Source organism: Bos grunniens, chromosome 22 (genome assembly GCF_055505025.1).
Source record: "Bos grunniens cultivar Pamir isolate PY7600 chromosome 22, Bosgru_T2T1.0, whole genome shotgun sequence".
Lineage (NCBI taxonomy): Eukaryota > Metazoa > Chordata > Mammalia > Artiodactyla > Bovidae > Bos > Bos grunniens.
This window is the reverse complement of record NC_141186.1, coordinates 30,393,065-30,407,131: the sequence shown is the minus strand read 5'-3', so window position 1 is coordinate 30,407,131 and position 14,067 is coordinate 30,393,065. Positions and strand designations below refer to the sequence as shown.

At 39.3% G+C, this 14,067-nt stretch overlaps 2 protein-coding genes across 12 annotated transcripts in view; one reads left to right on the top strand and one right to left on the bottom strand.

Annotated features, from left to right (window-relative positions):
* FOXP1 (forkhead box P1) overlaps window positions 1-14,067 on the bottom strand; it is a 721,956-nt gene that overhangs the window by 643,797 nt on the left and 64,092 nt on the right. For 3 of the 11 annotated variants that reach the window (XM_086366738.1, XM_086366749.1, XM_086366733.1), the window contains exon 1: window positions 9,218-9,254. The exons of the other annotated variants lie outside the window; for them this stretch is intronic. The gene's annotated coding sequence lies outside the window, so the exon portion shown is untranslated. Of the gene's footprint in view, window positions 1-9,217; window positions 9,255-14,067 lie in introns of those variants that run through there. 11 annotated transcript variants of the gene reach the window in all.
* Window positions 1-14,067, top strand: part of LOC147348248 (uncharacterized) — a 51,791-nt gene that overhangs the window by 18,168 nt on the left and 19,556 nt on the right. The gene's annotated exons all lie outside the window — the stretch shown is intronic.

Here is a 14,067-nt window from a genome sequence, read left to right as displayed (position 1 = left end):
CTTTCCTATAAACAGTTTGGTCTCCTTCTGGGGAAAAAAAATCATGTGAGCAGAGCAAACACACACATTCAAAAAATACTCTGTTCCAATATCCATTAAAGCCAGATTTTTCTAGAGCAAAGAGAATCTTAAAGCAGAAGACCCTGGCTTCTCTCACAGTTTTAACTCCTACAACAGCCCTTGGTTAAGTGCCCATGTGAAAATTGGCTTTTCTGGTTTATCGTGAAAGAAAATAGAGTTTAGATCACCATCCTGTCTCATGCATGTGTGCTCAGTCGTGTCCAAGTCTTGGCGACCCCATGGACTATAGCCCTCCCAGCTCCTCTGTCTATGAGATTTCTCAGGCAAGAATACCAGAGTGGATTGCCATTTCCTCCTCCAGGGATCTTTCTAACCCAGGGATCAAACCCACATCTCCTGTATCTCTTGCACTACAGGTGGATTCTTCACCACTGAGCCACTGGGGAAGCCTGTGTCCTTACACATTCTTCTAAAATTTACCTATGTCAGGAAAGCTTTATTTAGGCTAGTATTACTTTATACCTGTTTGATGTATTGACTGTACAATTACTCCATGTCTTTTATGATGTGCAAGGAGCACTGGAGCCTTCAACTTGCCTGGCATGATCTTCTTCTTCAGATTCTTTGCATGGCTAGATCTTTCCAGCCTTGGGGTCTCAGTTGAAATATCACCTATTCGGAGAAACATTCCCTGACCTCTTCCAGATATACCCCTCCCTTTCCTCTTCCTTCAAAATTACTATGTACAGTTCTGATTGTTTCCTGATTTATTTACTCATGTATTATCTATCTCCTTCCCTAGAAATAAGCTCCATGAAGACAGAGATCTGTCTCTCTTGTGCACTGCATATTCCTCAGTAGCATGTAATGGGCACTTAAATATCTGAATGAATGAATGACCAAACAAATCAATGATCAAGTGACAAGATCACCCTATCATCAAAGACTCCCATCTCTTTTGGCCTTTCCTTCCTTCATGTAAAATATTGATAATGACACTGAACTTAGAAAGGAGAGATTCAGGCAGAAATGAAATTTTCCTTAACAGGAGTTCCAAAGACAAGAATGTGGATGTGCTGACAGAGAGCTCATGGATACCCCAGGAGAGTACCTGTAGGGGGGTGAGGGGCAGGAGGGGCAGGGGGAGTCACCACCCACTTGGGATTCCAACACTGCCCAGTCTTACATGTCAGATCTAACAAAGTAAAACCTTGGGCCTCTGGTGACCTTTACGTCACCTAGCTCAACATATGTATTTACACATATTCTTTTAGACGTAGTTTCACCTGGACCCCAGAGTCACCAAGACCTCTCAATTTTAACAGCAGACACACAGGAATCCTTCAAAGTTATTTAAAATTGGAAACATATGCCACAGTGAATAAAGCCAGGCAAATACCATATTAAGAACTGAAACCCATGATGGAGAACTCTAAAATAATGCAAATGAACACAAACATTTGAATTTACGCATCACATGAATGCAGCACACGTGAAAGTAGTCACCATAAGGGTCTACGCACTTATGCTCACAAGGATTCCATTCATCAAAGCCCATTTCGATTTCCGTTTTTGGAATTTCCATGAGAAAACAAGACATTAGGTAAAGCACTGCCTCTTATGGTAAATTTTACCCACGTGGCTCTGTTTGATATTTGAAAATGACCAAATAGAAATTCAGAGCATGCCTTGGGGGGCAATCAAGCAGGTAGCTCCTGGCATTTGCTGAAATAATGAAGCCTGGTTTTCTTGTCTGGTTCAGAAAGTAGCTTTAAAGGCCATAATCAAAAGTGAAATTCAAGAGAAGATGTTTCACTGGTAGCATCTTTGAAACAGCACATAATTTGCTAAGGCTGGAAATCTTGAAGAACAACATTCTTTTGGATCTTGTTTATTTTAAAATTCCATATGATTACTTAACAAAACAAACTTATATGGGAAAAGCACCTTACAGATGTGTACAACCCCCACTTCTAAATAGCTACATATTACATTAAGGGGCTGCACGTTTCCATTATGGAATCCAAAATAAAAAATTCAAATGTAACTCCTATCGTTTTTCAATCAATCATAAGCAAGACCAAATAAATGGGAAGTAAACTGTGGTAAATATAATCACTTGTTTTATAAAAGTCCCAGGACTGCGTAATTTTAACTTTGTTTTTTAATACTTTAAGAAATTAATGAATGCACAAAGCAGAAAATTTGCAAAACACTAAGTATAGTAACAAATATCCATAATCCTATCATCTATAAATAATCAAGGTAAACATCTGGGCATACATTCTTCTAGATCTTTCTCTAGCATGCATGTTTTTGTCTGTACCATAGACAAAAAGCCTAGCATTGCTGCCCTATTCTGACACTTAGTAGCTTTGGGACCTTGGACAAAGTTGTCTGTGTCTCTGTTCCATCATCTGTAAAATGGCAAAAATAGTGCTTCCTTTCTGTACTGTCACAAAAAAAATGACAGGAGGAACAGTAAGTTCATAGCCTAGCATCTAACACACAGTAAGTACGTGAATTAATTATACCCGTTATTATTATTATACAATTTAGAACATAGCTGTTATCACTGAAACTTATATTGTGAACATTTTCCTTGAAATTACTTTAAATTCTATTACAAAAACATAATTAAAACTTGGAGCTATTAATCTGCTATTCAAAACTGTACCCAGGCTGGTAAATTGAAAAAGTTGTAGCCTGACATGAAGGCGGGAATGTCAAAGCCACAGGTACAAAAAAAAAATTTTTTTTTAAGTTCCTGGAGCTTAGAGACAAAGCTAAAAGAATCAGTATCTCTGACAATGGTTTCAGGCACAAGTATATTAACGTGAAAAAAAAAATTATAGCTCCTATGGAAAACAGTATAGAGATTACTTTTAAAATTAAAAGAAGAACTACTATATAATCCAGCAATTCTAGTTTTGGGTCTACATATACCCAAAGGAAATAAAATCACTACCTCTGAGAGCTATCTTTACCCGTATGTTCATTGCAGTGCTATTTACAATAGCCAAGAAATAGAAACAATTAGTGTCTACCAACAGATGAATAAGTAAATAAAACACAGTATACACACACATGAATACTAGTCAACAATAAAAAAGAAATTCTGATATTATCACAACATGGATGAATTTTAAGGGTGTTATGCTAAGTGAACTGAGCCAAGCTTAAAGGTACAACCTGTATCATCTTACTTACATGTGGGATCTAAAAAAACAAAACTCATAAAAACAGAGAATAGACTGGTGGTCTCCAGGGATGGGGGAATAGGTACTACTGGTCAAAGGGTACAAACTTCAAGTTATAAAATGAGTAAGCTCCAGGGGATGTACGATATTGTGTCTACAGTTAACAATACTGTATTGTGTATTTTAAAGTATCTAGGAGAGTAGATTTTAAAAGCTGCCACCACACACACACACACACACACACACAAACTGTAACTACCTGATGTGATCAATGTGTTATCTTAACATGGTAATCACTTTACAGTATGCATATCTATAAAATCATTACACTGTGTACCTCAAACTTACACAATGGGTCCATATGTCTCAATAAACCTGGACAAAATATAAACACATACACACTCACACACACAATCTATACGTGAACTTGGGTCTAGTCCAGTGGTTCTTAACTGGGACAATTTTGCCCCAAAGGGACATTTGGGAAAGTCTAGAGATATTTGTCACAACTGGGACAAATGTGGGATGGGATTACTGGCATCTAGTGGGTAGAGGTCAGGGATGCTGATGAACATTATCCTACAAGGCACAGGACAGCTGCTATAACAAGTAAGTATGTGACCATTTAAATTTCAGTAATGCTGAAGTTGGGAAACCCAGATTAGTCCTAACTAGCTTTGTAATACGGAGAAGGCAATGGCACCCGACTCCAGTACTCTTGCCTGGAAAATCCCATGGACGGAGGAGCCTGGTAGGCTGCAGTCCATGGGGTCGCGAAGAGTCGGACATGACTGAGCGACTTCTCTTTCACTTTTCACTTTCATGCATTGGAGAAGGAAATGGCAACCCACTCCAGGGTTCTTGCCTGGAGAATCCCAGGGATGGCGGAGCCTGGTGGGCTGCCATCTATGGGGTCGCACAGAGTTGGACACGACTGAAGCGACTTAGCAGCAGCAGCAGCAGCTTTGTAATAATCATAAACAAGAAACTGTCCCTAATTATAATATCTCAAATGGTTATCTCACATTTATTGAGCAGTGCTGGGAATTATTTTAGTTCAACCTTTCCAGCAGTCCTATGATGTAGCCTCTATAATAATCCACACTTCACTGACACGGAAACAGGCTCACAAGAATGAAGAACTCTGCCTCAAATCACACAGCCAACAAGTGGCATGGCTCACATCATTTCACTCTCGAGCCTCTGTTCTTAATTCCAATGCTCTTCAGCCTTGCTCAGAACGTCCCTGTGTGTCCAGGTGTTTATAAATATATCATACAATCTACCGATAGAGATTCCATCTCATATGCCAATGCCACTGGCATTTTGACAGAAGCCCTGGGATACCATGTTGAAAGATCACGTGGCTATGGATGACTCGACAGAAAGAGACATGATTGATAGTGATGTCTGCTATGGGCGTGGAGGGGAAGAGTAGTGGTATTCATGCCACATATTTGATACTTCAGGACCAAATAATCTTTTTTAAGATCTTCCTTTTTAAGAGTCAATCACCTATGCTCCTGTGTTTCCTACCACTCCCCTGCAATGAACTGCCTCAATTCTTGGCCAAGAAACATTTGCAGAGTTCTGTACATCAAAGAGAATTGCAGACTAAGCAGTGTATGGCAAGGGCTTCATTGAATATAGTTTTCCATGGCTGCAGGGAAACTGCTGAAAATTCTCAGGTCCTTCCCTACATAAGACAGAAAATAATCAAAGTTCATAAATATCAGAGCCCACCTCCACCCAGGGTCAAAGGCAAAAGCAAACAACTTTGGGGGTTGGACTGGTTTCATAAAATAATCTAAGTGACTGAAGTGAAAAACAGCAATGACTACAAACTTTAGGGAGGCAAAAGAATAATCTACTACATTTTTTAAAAGTTATGCAATGTTTAGCAAACTGAGATCACTGGGGGGAAAAAAGAAAAAAAGAAGAGAAATCACACAAACGTTTCTAAACAAATTCACATACCAACAAACATCTAAACCACTGTAACCAAGATGAGGAACTGGAGCTCGTTTTTAGTTACAAAGAGCTGAAGGATGGGGTGGGAAATAAACAATTCAAGAGGAAAAATCATTAATAAGATACCCTCAACTATTTTCCCACAAGTAATTTCTTGAAAGAAAAAAAAAGAGGCTATACGCTGTGTTAAAAAAGCCAATGTCCTGCATTCTTGTCCAAACAAAATTTTGCAAGCAGTCAACCAAAGAACTAAAATTCCATTGTCATAACATTATGTCTGTGGGGTACCACTTCAGAATATCTTTTTAAAAAAAGAGTGGGGCAATTAATTTAGGACTCTGTAATGAAGAGGATAAGAACACTAACAAAATAAAACCCACTCAAATAGAAAATACAAGAGAATCTGGATTTAAATCCTTGTAGTGTATCATTTCAAAGCCTTCCTGTTTACTAACAGCAACATACGTGCGCACACACATACACACACACCACCCACATCAAATTTTCCAGGAAGTTAGATATTTAAATAAAACAACTTTTGGACTCCTTTAGTCAAAGGAATGTAATTTCCCCTCAAACTATCTCTATCACTGACAGATGAACTGGTGTAGTTTTTACAACAGGAGTGGAAAAGTGACACTGAAGGATCACATTTCTATCTGCCTAAAAGATGACGAGACACAGGGACATAAAACAATATCTAACACATCATTTTTTCTCATGAAATAAGCTATTTTTTTAATCAAATCATCTTACAAGCAAAATAATTTATCTCTGTACTACAAAAGCAAATAAGTATTGAAAACTCTACTTAAACAAGATGGATTTTGCTAATGTTGAGCTTAAAGCAACTCGGCAAGATATGACAACATGTACTACATTATTTACATTCATCACATCTTAGCTGTGTCTACAAGGCACAAAAACATTGTCATGAAAAGTAAAAGTCAGTAACTGCTCAGATATTATGTCTAGGCACCAACAGCTGGAATTTCCTCAGTATTGGCTCTCTTGCTAAACATGTTCAGAAGTTCACAAAGAGAGTTTTTCCCACACTTTCCTCTGTGGGCTCACATTCCCCTGGCTTTCATGTGCTTCTTGCTACAATTCAGTGCAGGTCTCCTTGCAGCCACATATGGTGACTTACTTCTGCTAGGCTGTTAATGACCCCACATGTTGACACCTAATGGTGTATAGAAACAAAGTCTTATCTCCAGGAATGTTCTTAAATGCTAAATTTTTTTTTTCTGCTCAAAGACTAAGATTCTTCCATGGCATTTCTAAGAGTTCAACAAGAAATATCACTTAGATACCCCATCCTTGCCTCCAAATGCTCCTCTCAACCTAGAGAAATGGCTTCACTTGTAAGTAAAGGCTGCTTTCCCACTCAAGCCAGGAGGCAGAGTGAGAGTTCTCCAAACTCCCTTCCACCTCTTTCCAAGCTTCCCTCTAAACTGATTCGTGTTTAGAGTCTCTACCCACAGGGAACACATCTCTCCATCCTCCAAGGCTCAGGGAGTGACAAGACAGCTCAGCTATGATGGGCTAAATTCATAGCCACACTGCCCTAGGATCTACTATTGGATTAGCCAATAATGATCTGTGTGACCCAGTCTTCAGGGTCCAATACCTACAAAAGGGATGCAACGATAGTTCATTAGGCTTCCTGGATTAATACCACACCCTGGGTGGCTAAAATAAAAGATGTTTATTTTCTTACAGTTCTAAAACCCAAAAGTCCAAGCTCAGGCTGCCAGTAGGGGTGGTTTTGGTGAGTCTCTGCCTGATTTGCAGGTGGCCGCCTTCTCACTGCGTCCACACATGGCCTCTCCTCTGCACGCAGTGAGAGGGGGATCTCTGGTTTCTCATGCTCTTCTTCTAAGGACATCAGCCCTACCAGACTATGGCCCCACCCTCATCACCTCATTTTACCTTAATAACCTCCTGAAAAGGCTGTATCTCCAAATACAAACTGGGGACTAGGACTTCAATACAGGGATTTTAGGGGGACACAATTTAGTTTATAACAAAGAGTATTCCTGCCTCCTAGAGTTATTTCAGGAATGTTATTTCAGACACTCTGAGAAGCAGAGACCAAGATGGTGCTGCCAGAACCTGAATGAGGAAATTGCCTGCAAGGGAAACTGAGAAGCCAAAGGAAAAGAGGTGTCCGACCAGAAGGCAGGACTGACTGATGCTGTGGAGACAAGAAGGAAACAAGGGACCTGGAGCAGGCAAAGTATTAGATGACAGTACAGCTCTAAGGAAGTTTCAGCGAGCTCAGTGAGGAGCGTTGGAGTCAGTCACTTGTATCTCATAACAGGCATGTGCTAGCGTCCATGCGGCACAGGGTCACTGACTGGAAAAGGCTGTGGCAGGCACAGCAGACAAAGCAGATCAGAGGAGGTGGGACTGTTGCTCAATTACGCTTCCACAGGTTGCGGATCTGAGAGAAACGTCTTCATGGCCACCACCAGGCTTGAATGTCATAATGCATAGGAGACTCCCATCTCATCTCAGAGTAAGAGTTCTGTGAAGTAACAGTGGTGAAGATGATGATGACAATGATGATACTGCTATTCCCATTTTACTGAGATTCTTGGAATGTGACTCACAGTTTTCATCCACTCATGCTTGGAAGCTGCAAATTCCTTACTGGTGAACTAATCCAGTAGATCCTTGTTCTCTTGTGCTCAATTGACCTCTTTCAGAAACTTTTGCAAACATTTCTAGGGCAATAACCTGTATGTTATCATCACCCAAAGAAGAGATAAGACTTATGATCTGATCACCCCTGCTTACTGTCTGCAGAAAGATATCAGGTCACTGATGTAGGAAAGGGAACTGAGGCAGAGCCAGCAGGTTCCCTGAGCTGAGGGCACAGAGCGAAAGTCCAAGGAGGCAAAGGAGGTTAAGGTACCAGGAGAGAGGGCTGCATGGACAGCAAACTCCAGAGAAGGATCATTCAGTTGAGAACTGATCTTACAGGCATATGAAGAAATTACCAAAAACCCAGAGTTGGCAGGGAACACTCAAAAGGATTAGAAGGAACAATGCCTAGGGCTCACCTCCTACCAGAAATAATGGATGATTCCCAATAGCCAGAGTGGAAAATCTCATAGTTCCCAAGATATCAAATGGGAGTACTCAGCAGAGTCTTCCCTCAAGAAGCAGAAATGAAAGACATCCAGATTAGAAGGAAGAAATAAAATGGTGCACATTTACAGATGATATGAGCACAGAAAAATCCCAAGAAATCAACACAACCAAAATAATCCTTTCAGAATAAGTGACTTTGGTACAGTCATAGGATTCAAGGTCAACATACAAAAAAAAAAAGATTATACTTCTATAAACTATTAATGAACACCTAGAATCCAAATTTCTAAATCCCCCTTTACTATAACCAATAAAAATTAATTTAAAATAAATGGATTATAAATAATGTAAAATTATAAAACTTTTAGAAAACCACAGAAGAGAAATATCTTTGAGGCCTTATGTTACATAGAGTTCTTAGGTATGACATCAAAAACTCAAGCCATTTAAGAAAAACTGATAAATTGTCCTTGATCAAAATTTAAAACTTTTCCTAAGCAAAACACAAGAAAAGTCAAGCTACTAGCTGGGAGAAAATATTTGAAAATCATATATCCACTGAATGACTTATATACAAAATATATAAACACCTGTGAAAAAAATCAACATAAGAAGCACAAATTTTAAACTTTAAAATCCAATCTTAAACTACGCAAAAGATTTGAAGAGACACTTCACAAACATTTGACAAAAGTAACAACATGAAAAGGTTCTCAAGATCATTAGCAATTAAAGAAATGCAAAATTAAAACCACAATGAGCTATCACTGCACCCTATTAGGCTGGGGAAAAAATCCCCAGTACCAACTCCTGGCAAGAATATGAAGCAACTAAAACTCTCACCCACTGATGGTAGGAATGCAGAATGGTACTACCACTGTGGAAAAGAGTTTAGCAGTTTCTTATCAAGTTAAAGATATACTTACTCAAATGGCTGTGTGATCTCACTCCTGCTTCCTCACCCTAGATAAATGAAAACATATGTTCACATAAAGACCTACACAAAGATGCTTTTAATTTAATGCCCTTCAACTGTACACTTAGTGAAATGTTTTTATTGAAAATGGTGACATTTTATTCTATGCATATTTTACCCCTCCTTTTTAAAATAATGAGAAAAACTACATCTCTGCTAAGAGGAAAAATAAATATGTATAACAGCTCTAGTCACAATTCCCCCAAACTGAAAGCAATCAAAATGTCCTTCAAAAGTGAATGGCCAGACTACCTGTGGTACATCCATCCCGTAGAATACTGCTCATTAATAAAAACCAACAAACCACTGATGCACGTTTGGGATGAATGCTGAGTGCAAGAAGTCAACCTCAAAAGTTACATAATATATGATTATTTTACCTGACATTTTGGAAAAGACAAAAATACAGGAATGGTGAACAGATCACTAGTTGCCAAGGGTTATGAGTTGGTGAGAGCAGGGAGGAGACTGGACTACAGAGACAATACAAGAGATTGTTTGAGGGTGATGGAGCTAGTCCGTATCCTGATAGTGGTGGTGGTTACATGAATGTATAAATAAATGTATTGAAACTCATGGAATGATATAACTCCCCAAAAGTCAAACTTATGGTTTATGACTATTGAAATGATGTCATGCTAAGTTGCTTCAGTCATGTTCAACTCTTTGCAACCCCATGGACTGTTGCCCCCCAGGCTCCTCTGTCCATTGGGATTCTCCAGGCAAGAATACTGGAGTGGGTTGCCATTTCCTCCTCCAGGAGATCTTCCTGACCCAGGGATCGAGCCAATGTCTCCTGTGACTCCTGCATTGCAGGCAGATTCTTTACTGCTGAGCCACCAGGGAAGCCCAGCTAATAAACAATAAATCAAACCCATCGTCGTCTTAACAACAGCTACCCCTACCATCAAAATAAAACAAAACCAAATGACAGCCCATTCTTCCCTCCCTCCCACTGCAATGATTTCTGTATTGCACACTGATAGTCAACTCTAAATCCCTGTTCTTTTCTACCATCTTAGCATAAAGGTATCAAGTTCTGTTGATTTTAAAATCAGAAATTTCCTTTACATTAGTTCTCTTCTTGCTAAACCCACTATGACTTCCCCAGTTCTACTCTTTAAGAGTTGTGATCTGGATTATTTTTGTAGCTTCCTAAATGGTTACCCTGCTCCCAGCTTCAATTTGTCCTCTGAACTGTCACTAGACCAGTACATGCCAATCTTTTACTTTAAAAAATTAAAATATCCTCTAATGATGTGCCACCATCTCCAAGAGAAAGGCCAAACTCTGCCTCCATTTTTCTCCTACATTGGTCTCCTCATATCTCCTCCACTGAGACGTGGTCTTCCTTACTTTCCTGCCTTTACTCATGCCGTTTCTCCCTCCTCTTAGCTTTTTCATTTGAAACCATCCTTTATATCCTCTAAGGCCTTATTCACATGTCATCTTCTCTGATGCTCCCAGGCAGATTTTTTTCATTGCCCCCAGCCCCTCACAATCGACCCCTGGCTCTTTTTCTATTTTGTCAGGGGGCGGGGGGAGGGGGGGCGGCGGAACTCAGCATCTCATGAAGCTATTATGTTCCAGCCCAAAGTGGTCAGCTGTCTCAAGACAGACACTAGGTCTCACCTATTTTCAATCCCAAATATAGGCCTGGCACCATGATAGGCTGAAATCACACTGGTTGAAATGAAATTAGAACAACTAATATCAACTTGGGCTTCTCTGGTGGCTCAATGGTAAGGAATCCACCTGCCAATGCAGAGACGCGGGTTTGACTACTAGGTCAGGAAGATCACCTGAAGAAGGAAATAGCAACCCACTCTAGTATTCTTGCCTGGAGAATCCCATGGACAGGGGAGTCTGGCAGGCTATAGTACATGGGGTCGCTGAATCGGACACAACTTAATGACTAAACACAAATAATGTCATCTTAGTAAATTATTAGCTTAACTTTTCACTTTTCACTCTATGATCCTGCTGTGCTATAGAAACAGCTTCAGCTATGAGTGTGATATACACACATATATTTTTAACCAGAATCCTGGTATTTCCTCTGTAGAAAGCACTGGTAGAGTGAGGGGTTAACATAAGAGTTTGTGGAAAAGGATGGACAGATACGTACACTGAAGGAAGCTAATAATATTCAGATGAGTAATGCCTCCTAGATTTTGACTCCTTTTAATATTTATTCCAATACCATTTTCCCTCTTTAATAGAATATGAGAGTCATTCAGATTTCAATAATTCAGAAGATATTCCTGACTTGAATATGGGTTTGTTCTCTAACTACATTTTCCATCCTTCTGGAATAATTTCTTGCTTTCTGCTTTGGGCCTTCATTAGTTGTCCTTCTTTTTTTCTTAATCAGTTTTCTCCTTACCCAACTTTTCTTTCACTGCATGATTATAGTTGCCTTCTTCAAAGATATTTCTGGATTTCAAGTATATCAGAGACATAGTGTTAATCTGGAAAAGACTTTGCCTCTGAGGTTGTCATTCAAAGTTGGAGAAAAATCATAAAAGTACTGTCCCTGAGAACTGAAAGGAAACAATCAACCTATGATCTTCACTCTGTTGTCAGGTGTTTGGACAACACATTACTGCAGAAAATTGGCAACATTTAAAAAGTATTTGGAGATAAAATTGCCTAATTTCTTTTAAGGTGAAGCTTTTAAAGTAGTAAACTGTATCCTTTAAGAAAAAATACTGTGATCTCAGACTTTATTTTTTTTTTATGTATCATATTGTATCCTATTGAGTATGAGTGTGCCAAATGTATGGGGTTTTACTTATTTATAAATTACATATGTAAATATATATATATATATATGAACTTGAACTACTTTACCAATGTCCTACTAAGTACTACTAAATATTAAGTAGTACTACTACTAACTGCTGATTTGAGCATTATAAAAACCATACATAAAATGAATATTTTACAGAGATTAAATATGAATAAGATAAGTTCTAATATTTTCTCTCTACACCTCAGTGGTTTATACTGTATATACTGTGGGGTGTGTATACCACACTTTGGAAACCATGTATACAAAGAATGAACCCTTAAGCCCATTTCTGGAAGGCTATGTTGGGTTGTTACAGGAGGTAGGTAGACAAATTAGAGCAAGTTATGAAGAGTGACTATGGCTGACATCCATGGGTGCCTAGTTCACAATTCCCAAGTAAGTACATTTATGCCACAACTTTCTTCTACACTTTTGTAAACAGCCCTAAATTCCAGGCTGTAAGGGGAAGCCCATGGCCCAGGCTGGGCTCATCATCATTCTTCAGGCTTCACTGGCCAAAGGGACTGGTCCAAGGATGCATGTGGTCTGGCTGAGTCAATCTATACAAGTCCCCACACCACCCTTTAATGGCTATAAGATGGGCTCTTCATTCCACTGGATACAAAAACTAGAGGTGGAAGCTTAGAGCTGCTGGCAAGTATCATCCATACTCCATGCAGAAAGCCCATCCGCAGTAGTAGAAAAATCAAGGTCTTTATCATGCTTTACTTATAGAAGCCCATGAATTCCTATTTTTGTTTAAAACTGGTATGAATTAGGTTTCTGTTGCTTCTGTTCTGTTCAGTTGCTCAGTCATGTCCGACTCTTTGCGACCCCAAGGACTGCAGCATGCTAGGCCTCCCTGTCCATCACCAACTCCCAGAGCTTACTCAAATTCATGTTCATTGAGTCAGTGATGCCACCCAACCATCTTATTTCTGTTATCCCCTTCTCCTCCCACCTTCAATCTTTCCCAGCATCAGGGTCTTTTCAAATGAGTCAGTTCTTTGTATCAGGTGGCCAAACTATTGGAGTTTCAGCTTCAGCATCAGTCCTTCCAATGAAAATTCAGGACTGGTTTCCTTTAGGAAGGACTGGTCGGATCTCCTTGCAGTCCAAAGGACTCTGAAGAGTCTTCTCCAACACCACAGTTCAAAAGCATCCATTCTTTGGCGCTCAGCTTTCTTTAGAGTCCAACCCTCACATCCATACATGACTACTAGAAAAATCATAGCTTTGACTTTCTGTTGCTTACAACTTTAAAAACTTAATAAAAATAAGTGAGAAAGGTACTGAAAGGATGTGAAAACATTCATTCATTCTTAAAGTATTTATTGGCCTCCTATTAAGTGCCAGTCACTGTTCCAGCTGCCAGAAATGGAGCAGTGAGCCATCCAAAAATATCCCTGCACTAATGAACCTTATACTGAGGTAGGCGAGCCAGAGAATGAAGAAGACAAAGGCAAAATCTATATTATGATACAAAGTAATGATGGGGAAAAAATACACTGGGAGGGGAACATAATATATTTGACTGGTATGGACAAAGAAAGCCTCACTGAACTAGTCAAGGAAATGATCCACGAAAATACCTGGGAAAGAATGTTCTAGGCAGAGAGATCAGCAAGTACAAAGGTCCTGGGGAAGGTCTACTATGTTACAGGCACAGCCAACAGGTGCATATGGCTGCAGCAGAAGGAACAAGAAAAATACAATAAACTAGTGAATCTAACAAAAAAGCAGCAGACTCACAGATCTAGAGAACAAACTCATGGTTACCAGTTGGGAGAGGGAGGGAGGAGGGGCAATATAGGGGTAAGAGAATCAGAGGTACAAAACAATCAGTAAAAAGTAAGCCAAAAAGATGTATGGTACAACATGGGGAATATGGTCAATATTTCATAATAACCTTCAAAAACTGTGAATCACTATATTGTACACCTGTAACATATAATATTGTATAGCAAGTATACTTCAATTAAAAGTATACTGTATACTTATAGGTG